The 9,805-nt window shown below is 43.4% G+C and overlaps 1 long non-coding RNA gene across 1 annotated transcript; it reads left to right on the forward strand.

Annotated features, from left to right (window-relative positions):
• Positions 1-1,995: 1,995 nt before the first annotated feature.
• LOC135173330 (uncharacterized) lies at positions 1,996-9,488 on the forward strand. Its single transcript, XR_010301290.1, has 3 exons — positions 1,996-2,312; positions 7,574-7,659; positions 9,283-9,488. It is a non-coding gene; the product is annotated as an uncharacterized LOC135173330 (long non-coding RNA).
• Positions 9,489-9,805: the final 317 nt, after the last annotated feature.

The raw sequence follows: 9,805 nt of genomic DNA on the forward strand, positions 1-9,805 counted from the left end.
TTCGTAGACCAGCTCCTCGTACTTTGAAACGACCGCTTATAAGTCTCCTTTTGAAATTTGTCATTAGTTTTGTAGCGAGCGATTTAACAACGTGTAAGTAGATTCCCCTCCTCCCCAGGCAATGGAACAGTCCGCTGAACGCCTCGGTGCCGACGCTCAATTTTTAACTCCTTTTCTGCCAAACCCAAACATCCCTTCGCACAAAGATGTTTGCGTTTTGATTTGGTTTGGCTGGTTCGTTTTCCCCAGGGACTTGGATGTTGCCGCAAGTTCTGCCACACTTAAAATACCACAGACAAGTCAGAGTTGTATGAACTGCCTCACACAGACAATGTGAAATGGAGTAAACGATTACAAGCTCAAGGTGTACTTAAAAGCCATCAGATGAAGTTATCCAACATGTTTTCCTTCTTAACAAGTGCTGTAATATTGCATGGGTAAAACTCTCTCCCCTTTCTTTTACAAGTTTTCCAGTGGAGAACTGTGTAAGCCCTGCACGATGCCGTCATGCCACCCCGGGTCAGCTATCTCCTGGCCCCTTGAGGTGGTGCATGGCCCTCACTGGAGGGCAGCTGCTCCTCTTTGGTGAGCTAAGTCACTTTTCAGAAAGAACTGGGTGGCTGGGTGGTTTTTCACAGTATCACAGTATCATCAGGGTTGGAAGAGACCTCACAGATCATCAAGTCCAACCCTTTACCTCAGAGCTCAAGGCTAGACCATGGCACCAAGTGCCACGTCCAACCTTGCCTTGAACTGCCCCAGGGACGGCGACTCCACCACCTCCCTGGGCAGCCCATTCCAGTGTCCAATGACTCTCTCAGTGAAGAACTTTCTCCTCACCTCCAGCCTAAATCTCCCCTGGCGCTGGCCACCTGAGAGAAGAGAGCAACCTCCTCCTGGCCACAACCACCCCTCAGGTAGTTGTAGACAGCAATAAGGTCACCCCTGAGCCTCCTCTTCTCCAGGCTAACCAATCCCAGCTCCCTCAGCCTCTCCTCGTAGGGCTGTGCTCAAGGTCTCTCACCAGCCTCGTCGCCCTTCTCTGGACACGCTCAAGCATCTCAATGTCCCTTCTAAACTGGGGGGCCCAGAACTGAACACAGTACTCAAGGTGTGGTCTAACCAGTGCAGAGTACAGGGGCAGAATGACCTCCCTGTTCCTGCTGGCCACACCATTCCTGATGCAGGCCAGGATGCCACTGTCTCTCTTGGCCACCTGGGCACACTGCTGGCTCATGTTCAGGTGGGTATCAATCAGCACCCCCAGAGCCCTCTCTGTCTGGCTGCTCTCCAGCCACTCTGACCCCAGCCTGTATCTCTGCATGGGGTTGTTGTAGCCAAAGTGCAGCTTTGTGGTGGAGTTTTTTGGTTGGTTTTGGTTGGTTGGTTGGTTTAAGCTCTTGAGCAATAACTGAAGACAGATGAGTTCAGAAGAGAAACCTGTGTTCCTAACCTGTATTTCTCAATTTATGCACTTAACTTGTCTGTGTTAAGATGGTATGGATTTTTGTGTGTAGTCTTTCCCAATTGTAAATGCTGGGGAATTAAAGAAAATTGCAGGAAATTTACTTACTTTTTAATATAACATAATGTGAGGATTATTTACATAAAATTTTCATCAACTCCATTTCCCTGCTTCTCCTCAAAAAGCAATTCAACCCCTGAAAAAAACTCCACCTATCTTAAATAAAAGCATGTTAAAAAAAAACCAAACATATTGCCTTTTCTGTTCTTAGTCTGTTCAGTTTCTCAGTTGTCTTTAACCCTACAAACCTCTTTCCCTTCCTCACATTGTCTCCTGGGTTTGCAGCACTGTTTGTTTCTCTTTTCTTTTTATTATTATTATTATTATTATTATTATTATTATTATTATTATTATTATTATTACTGCCTCCCAGTTTTGCCTGACCGTATGTCTGCAATTGTTTTTCTTTCAGTATTTTCAGTCTTTGATATTTTCCCTAGATTGATGTTTTTCTATGGACCTTTCTTCATTGTTTTGTTTTCTAATTCCCATAGCAAAATGTTCTGAACCACAATGAACTGTACAGTAAGAGCCATTTACATTCTATAGGAACAAAGATGTGTAAGTTGAAGTAAGTGAAGAAGAAAATTGTTGCTTTTAGTCCTAATTATTCGTGTTATTTGGCATGTGTTTGTAGGAGGGTACATGTGGAAAGAGTTCTGGTAGAACTTCTGGAAGAAGTTCATGTCCCCTGCAGGACATGAAGGAGTTCTTTCTCTTCAAGCCTTCTAAGGTATATGAATAGAGGTATGAATTGCATCTCCAGGACAGCTTCAGGCCAAGCCAGGTGAGTAGGCTGTGCCAGTGTCTAACAATTAATTAATATTGGTGCTGTATTTCCTATAATAAATGAGGAATTGAAAGATGTTATGTATATTTTTATATATATTAAATTCTCCCCCTCCCCTCTCCCCCCCAGCTGTATAACATCTTGTCTGAAAAGTGTTTTGCACATTTGGTCTGTATTTCAACATTAGGCCTGATTTTCTAACCTGAAAAGGATATGTGGTGTACAACTGTAACCACAGACCTTAGAAATAAAAAGAGAAGGAAATCATTTCGCAAAATATCAACAAGAAGTGGCAAGATTTTGTGTAATACAATGCATGTGAGAAATGTCTGGGTTTGCATAGAGAACCTAGTTTAAAAATTAAAAGATAAACCAAGGTGCTGTAGTCAGTCAACTAAGTTTGTTGTTTACATCTCTTCAGTCAAACGTAGAACTTTCATTTTCACATGAGGAAGTGCTGGAAACCCTGAGAACTTTTCAGATGGTTGATTTTGCCAATCCCCTCTCCAGTCAGTCTTTTTACTCTCAAACTGCAACCTCACAATTGACTATATATTTTTTTTTCTTTTAATCCACATCTTATTTTTCTTCCTTCAGAAGTAAAGGAAATAGTATAAAAACCTTTGTTTCTACTCAGGGCTCAGTCTTTCAAAACAGTGATAAACCTTTCCTTGGAGAAGGCATCAGGATCAGCCTTAGTTGGTATTTAAGTTGTCCGTAACAATATCTTTTTGCTTTAAACTGAGTATCACTCAAGGCGCCTGACAGATGCCTTCTTTAACAGAAATTCAGCATAAGGATTGCATTTACAAGAAGAGTATTTCGTTATGGAAATGCATATTTGGGTCAGAAAAAGGAACTCCAAATTCTGTAGTGACACATGTAGAGGCAAATGATGCCCTTTGATAGCGTATGGAAGATCAGCTATTAAGAAGGTTATAATAAGGTAACATACCCAGGGCTGCTGGACATGTATGTATGTATTAAGATCTCTGATCTAACATTAGGTTCAGTCTCCTATCTGAGAATTAACTTATGGGTCATAAAGATTCAGATTCACAGGCTGCATCGGGTTGGGAGATACTCTTGAAAGGTCATCTTGCCCAACCTCTCTGCAGTAATCAGGGACACCTCCAAATAGATCAGGTTGCCCAAGGCCACATGTGAAATATATCAACTAAGGCAGTCAGTCATGAACTTGCTCTCATGCTGATGAAGCTCAGCTGCATTGCGTGCAAGTCTACGGAACGTGACGTTCAGTGCGGAGTGTTCGGCTCAAGGCTGGGCACAGATGCTGCGGCCCTCGGCAGCAACGCTGGGGCCGCCGGTGTGTGGCCCCAGCGCGGCTTGGATCTTCCCCACTAGGTGGCAGTACAGGAGCAGCTGTGGCTTGCCTGTCAGTAAAGTGGGCTTGTTCTCGGAGCCGACAAGAAGCAGCACCTCCTCACTCCTGATACAGGCGGATAATTAAAAGTACTTACTTCCTTGATTTGGGGAGAGCGCAGTCTGTGACAGCATTAGAATGGAGAACAACTTTAAAGTCACACACAGGATCACAGAATGTTAGGGGTAGGCAGGGACCTCTATAGATCATTGAGTCCAAGCACCTTGCCAGAGCAGGAACATTGAATCCAGCTCAGGTTGAAGAGGAATGCATCCAGATGGGTCTTGAAAGTCTCCAGAGAAGAGGACTCCACAACCTTTCTGGGCAGATTGTTCCAGTGCTCTGTTTCCCTTACAGTAAATAAGTTCTTCCTCATGTTATGGTGCAACTTCCTATGCTGTAGTTTACACCTATTACCCTTTGCCCTATCACAGGACACAACTGAGAAGAGTTTTTCTCCTCCCTCTTGACCCTCAGACTTCAGATATTTATAAACGTTGATTAGATCCTCTCTCGGCCTTCATCAGACCAAAAAGCCCCAGGTCCCTCAGCTTCTCCTCATAGAGCAGTGCTCCAGCCCCTTCATCATCTTCATAGCCCTCCATTGGACTCTTTTGAGTAGATCCCTGTTCCTTCTGCAATGGGGAGCCCAAAACTGAAGGCAATATTCCAGCAGAGCAGAGTAGAGGGGGAGAACTTCCCTCAATCTGCTGGCCACACTCCTCTTCATGTATCCCAGGATCCCATTGGCCCTCCTGGCCACAAGGGCACATTACAGTATCACATAGTATCATAGTATCATCAGGGTTGGAAGAGACCTCACAGATCATCAAGTCCAACCCTTTACCACAGAGATCAAGGCTAGACCATGGCACCAAATGCCACATCCAATCCTGCCTTGAACAGCTCCAGGGATGGCAACTCCACCACTTCCCCGGGCAGCCCATTCCAGTGTCCAATGACTCTCTCAGTGAAGAACTTTCTCCTCACCTCCAGCCTAAATCTCCCCTGGCGCAGCCTGAGGCTGTGTCCTCTTGTTCTGGTGCTGGCCACCTGAGAGAAGAAAGCAACCTCCTGGCCACAACCACCCTTCAGGTAGTTGTAGACAGCAATAAGGTCACCCCCTGGATAGATTCTTGTCCACCAGCACTCTGAGGTCCTTCTCCACAGGGCTGCTGTTGCAGAGGGGGATTCTCAGTAGCTACTCCTATTTGGTGGAGGGAGATATAAATTTTATATAAAAATATAGATTTATTAAATTCAATATTTTGAACTCTCACCACCCCCAATCACTGTATATTAATATTCAGTTCGGTACACGGTTGTGAAAACAATTTAGGATAAAATTTGTACAGGGATTTGTTATTTAACTAGCAAACATTCAAACTATAAACAGAGAGAGAAGTTTTCCCCCGCGGCTTAATGCCATTTGGGATCTTTATGCTATTTGCCCAGCAGAGTGGGCTGAAACTCTTTCTGCTCTACAGCAGAGATACCTTATATTTACAGAGGTATTGAAGCTTTTACTCAAAATTCTTATTAATTATTAATTACCCTCCCAGGCTGCATCACAGCCTGTGTCTAGTGTCCAGATTTCAGGGATCTCTGCCCATGGACTCTGAGGCTGGAGTCTTCCCAGCTTGAGGGGAGAGGATAAATCTTTCCAGTTTGTGGGGAAATAGGTTTTCTCTAACCTTTGTTCTCCTGTTGGGGGAGAACATCTCTGCCTTGGTGCTGCTGTCTTCTTCTGGATGCTTTGTCCAGGGATTATCAGCTGGCAGGATTTGAGGAGCAGGAGAATATCTGTTGTGCGGTCTCTGGAACCGTTCTTCACGGCTTCAGGCCGCGTGTGTGTGCAGACAATCTGTAATCTGCTTCCTGGTTCTCTCAGCGGCAACAGCGCTTACCAGGCAATGATAGGCAGCAGGCATGCAAAGTGTACGCGGCTGCTGGGATTCTGAGCTCCATAGGTAAATCAGTGCAGGATCTGGTCCTGATAGCAATAGCGTGCAGATGTGCACAGCTGGCTTAGGAGGCTATAGGCTCCTTATATATATATTATATATGTGCAGGCTTAAATGAGCTCTGCATCTAAGGTACTCAGGCAGGTGAGCTGCAAACGAGTCAAAGCATAAGGTCTGAGCCTCTGTGTATCGAAGCTATGCAATGGCATCCGAGCGTGGGGGTCTGAGTGGCTGAGCACTGAAGGGTCTGTGCCTGCGGGTCTGAGCTGAGCTGCAAGCAGGGTCAGAGCAGTGTCTGCACCGTGCAGGTGAGTCAAAGTGGCAGGGCGCTGCAATGGTGTTGCGGAGAGCAGGAATTAATATGTGGCCGAGTCGGGAATTTATCAAAAATAGTTATTTTTTATTTTCCCAAAAACCTGCCCCCACAACTATATATACAAAGATTAACTTAGTTTAATAAGCAGATTCAGTTGCATAAGAATTAACCTACAAGGATACCATCCATAATCTGACTATTTTGGAAGTCAGAAGTTGGAAAAGGCCTCAGCTATTAATTAATAGCAGTTTCTTACTAAATTAAGCTAAGCCAAATAACTCACTCAGGCTGACTCGTGCGGTCTCTTCCTCTTCTTTTCCAGCGGCTGCAGGTGAATCGTTAAGAGGTCGTTAAGGGTCGTTAGGCACACAAAGGTGTCAATAGGAAAGCAAATGCTTGAAGGTCTCTCTGCAGTCCAGGCACAGGGGAGTGTGTGAGCTCAGGCAGGCTCGTATGTCCAGGCACAGGCAAACTCCAAAGTGGGAACCCCAAAGGTGGGAAGACCCCCAATATTTATAACCTTGGCTAGACAAAGGGCAGAGTTACCACACCTTAGGCGCGAAAGCGCACGGCCAATCCCAGCCTGGCTCCAGCGCGGGAACTCACGGGGCAGTCCTCCCCCCCTTCAAGGCTGCAGGGCAGGCGAGGGGGGAGGGAAACCAGGCTGCTTTTCCCCTTCCCCCCGAAGTCCGGGCAGGAGAGGAATTTAGGGGTACAGGACTCCAGGACAAATGGGTTCTGAGCTGAGCTGGGCTGGGCACTTTGTTTACCTGTGCACCCCTATTTATTGACTGTGGGCTGAGATTAATGGGCCCTTTGGCCACTACAATGACCAATCAGGTTGGCAGTCAGCCAAACCTTACCATAGTAGGCAGAAGGCTCTTGCCTGGACTTTCCCAAATGTGGGGATCACATGGGTTTACCCCAGGGAGACACGAGCTGGATGTGTGGGGCTTACACAATCTGTTTGCAGCCAGGGGTCCTGGCAGAAAAACATGTCCAGGCAAGGCAAGGCATAAACAAGCATCTTTTCGGGCCTACAGGCTCTCCACGACAGTTGCTCTTCAGCAGATCACCTCCCAGCCTGTACTGGTGCAGTTTATTATTCCTTGCTATGTGCAGGACTCTGTTCGTGCCTTTGTTGAGCCTCATCAGGTTCCTCTCTGACCAGCTCTCAGTCTGTCCAAGTCTCACAGAATGATCTCGCAGCCTCCAGGTGTCTCAGCCAAGCTTCTCAGTTTGGTATCACCAAACTTGCTGAGCAGACTCTGTGTGTCTGCCTCCTCATCAGTGTCATTGAGGAAGATGTTAAACGGGATTGGACCCAGCACTGGTAGACTCCTCTAGTTACAGATCTCCACTCATCTGTGGAGGCAGTCATTGAATCTAGGTAATTAATGTTTAAGAATGTGTGGTGATAATAGTAATGTGCAAAACTTATTAGGACACTTTGGAGGAAGACATATTTTGGAAATTTGACATTCTAAATGGCATCAGTCATAATCTTTTGCCTAACTCATGTAGCTATCCATGAATTCATGCAGCACGAATGGCTCTCTGGAAGGCTCTAACTGTGGAAGGCTTTAACTTTCAGAGAGCACCATGGATGGAACTGCTTTTCAACAGGATTTGGATGTATAAAGACAACAGCAGAATTTGGAGCTACATTTATAAAGACAGGTACTGATAACAAAAAAGTCTTGATACAAGTGTTTTGGCAACTGGATGTTACAAAAACTGTGGAAAAGTAATGATACATTGGAAAGCAACTGGTAACAATTCAAAGTCTCACTTTTTAATCACATGTGGAACTTCAGTTTCTTTAAGATAAGCAGGTAAAAATACTCTTGAGTAATTTTATAAGTGTGGGTTGCTTTTGGATTTAGTCCAGAGCTCTTATTTCCCTGTAGTTTTCTTACTTCTTTCTCACATCATCTACATTTTACCTAAGTGCTTGCTGTCAAGGCCTGGTACTTCTAGAAAAGTGTGTGTTATATGAGATGCAGACTACACCTATGAAAACAACATATTGCACTAAATAATGAAGTGAGTTTCAAAAGCTTGGGTTTGGGGCCAGAAAGACAATCTTGCATTTAACTCATCTAAATAGAGGAGAAATCTCTAAATACAGGCTGAAATAATAGTCAAAGAGCAACGTCACCATTGTTGTTTCTGAGACAAGGATATTGTTCATAATACTGTCTGAAAAAATGAATCTGACAAATTTTGCATGGCCCTAGCAAGAATATTTTAGATGCTATGTTGATGAAGTTCAATGTTGCTAAAAGAGTTGGGTTTTATCCCACTGTGATGATTTGAGGCTAATTAGAATATTGTAATGAGAGAAATTAGATCATTGGCTGTGAAAAGAAAATAAGGTGATGTCTAAATTACCTATTCATTCTGCTGAGACATATAAAAGTAAGGACACAAACACAGATAAGACAGTTTCTTCCTGTCTTTTGCTGTATTAGCTCTTCTGCCTGACCCTGTGCATCTTCCAACTAATCGTTCTGCTTCCAACACCTCTTGATGAACCTTCCAGACTACCTTGCATGTGGAGGGAGATTCTGATTTTTTAACCTGTATATTTCTGTCTATAGCTGTATATACTGTAAATACCTCCTTGTATTTTGTGCTAAGCTGTAAATATTAAGCTTCATTCTGATTTCCAGCTTGTCTGAGTCTAGTCTGGGTAATTTCATAAGTGTGTGTGTGTGGGATGGGTAACACCCAAACAATCACATACTGGATCTTTATTTACTTAACATCATCCAGTTAATTGAAAGCGCACCTTATTTTATTTATTTGTTTGTTTATTATTTTTGAAGCCACTATCTGTTTCACTTACCCTTTGTCTGCATTGAAAATGATCTTAGAGAACACCAAAACCAGGATGAGCGCACCAGTGCACCTGGTGCAGTCTAATCGTTGATAGTTCTTCAGCTCACGGAACCAAGGCCTACAGCACAGTAAGAAAGGACATTTGTTATCAGCACCAATAATTTCACTGCACAAATTGCCTGCTGTTACCTTGTGCTACTTTCTAATACAGACAGCACTTTGAAGTGTTTGTATTTTAAAAGAAATTATTACTGCTGGATGTAAGCAACTCTTGTGACAAGAGACAAAAAGAAAGCTACCTTAGAAAATGCCTAAATCAGATGTTGTAGTAAGCAATATTTTTTCCTCCTAATGCAGTTAAAATTAATTTGGTGATGTTTAACTGATGTTATACTTCACTTGATAGTATGATTCCAACGTTTTCCTGTTTGTCTTTGCAATAATTCTGATTACTTTCAGGAAAAAAAAATTAAAAAAAGAAAAAGGAAAAAAAGATGTGCCAGGCAGTCGCTGAGGAAGAGGAGACTGCAAAGCTGTGCGCTGAGAGGATGAAATTATTTCAACTTCCAGATTCATTATGTTCAATGGGTGGCATATTCACAGGTTTGTAGCTCTCTCAAGATCAATTAATTTTCACTATAAAACTTCACCACTTTTTCCCTCTTCATCACATTTAAAATGGTAATTCCATAATTACTTATTAAACCAAAGGATAACCATTCAAAATACTACATTTTAATGTACAAAACAAATTTTGGGTGTTGAATACTCTATTTTTTACAGTGCTTTGAAGTGATTTTGGCATGAAAGGTAATATGGAGATGAAGTCAATATGTTTTCCTTCTGTTACTGTAGTGTCATTCCAGTACACCTGCACTGATGCCATTGGGACTATGGGTGTTGTGGAGGTATCACAGTATCACAGTATCATCAGGGTTGGAAGAGACCTCACAGATCATCAAGTCCAACCCTTTACCACAGA

The sequence above is a fragment of the Pogoniulus pusillus genome, chromosome Z (genome assembly GCF_015220805.1).
Source record: "Pogoniulus pusillus isolate bPogPus1 chromosome Z, bPogPus1.pri, whole genome shotgun sequence".
Classification (NCBI taxonomy): Eukaryota; Metazoa; Chordata; class Aves; order Piciformes; family Lybiidae; genus Pogoniulus; species Pogoniulus pusillus.